This window comes from Geospiza fortis, unplaced genomic scaffold (assembly GCF_000277835.1).
Source record: "Geospiza fortis unplaced genomic scaffold, GeoFor_1.0 scaffold217, whole genome shotgun sequence".
Lineage (NCBI taxonomy): Eukaryota > Metazoa > Chordata > Aves > Passeriformes > Thraupidae > Geospiza > Geospiza fortis.
In genome coordinates this window covers 71,778-72,062 of record NW_005054392.1, presented here as the reverse complement: position 1 = coordinate 72,062, position 285 = coordinate 71,778, and the positions used below count along the sequence as shown (strand labels likewise).

Here is a 285-nt window from a genome sequence, read left to right as displayed (position 1 = left end):
GGGGGGCGGGGAGCGGCTCCGGGGCTGGCGGGGACGGCGGCGCGGCGGAACCGCGGTAACCGGGGCACGGGGCAAGGCAGAAAGGGCCGAGGGGCTGGTCTGGTTAGGGCTTGGGGGTTTTTTGGCTGTTCCCCTATTAGGGAATAAAGCCCCAACTTTGGAAACATGCAAACATGCCCCCCTTCCTACCCCCCTTTCTGTCGGTGTTGCTGTAGAGGCTGACACGGGCTGGCTGTCACCCCCCTTTGCAACATTCAATTTAATCTCGCCTTTAAACATCACCCC

The 285-nt window shown here is 61.8% G+C and overlaps 1 protein-coding gene across 1 annotated transcript in view; it reads left to right on the top strand.

Moving 5' to 3' along the window:
- The first annotated feature begins 30 nt into the window (after window positions 1-30).
- The window catches only part of CCDC170 (coiled-coil domain containing 170), a 33,916-nt gene continuing 33,661 nt past the window's right edge, over window positions 31-285 (top strand). The window contains exon 1 of the mRNA XM_005425635.3: window positions 31-55. The gene's annotated coding sequence lies outside the window, so the exon portion shown is untranslated. The remainder of the gene's footprint in view (window positions 56-285) is intronic.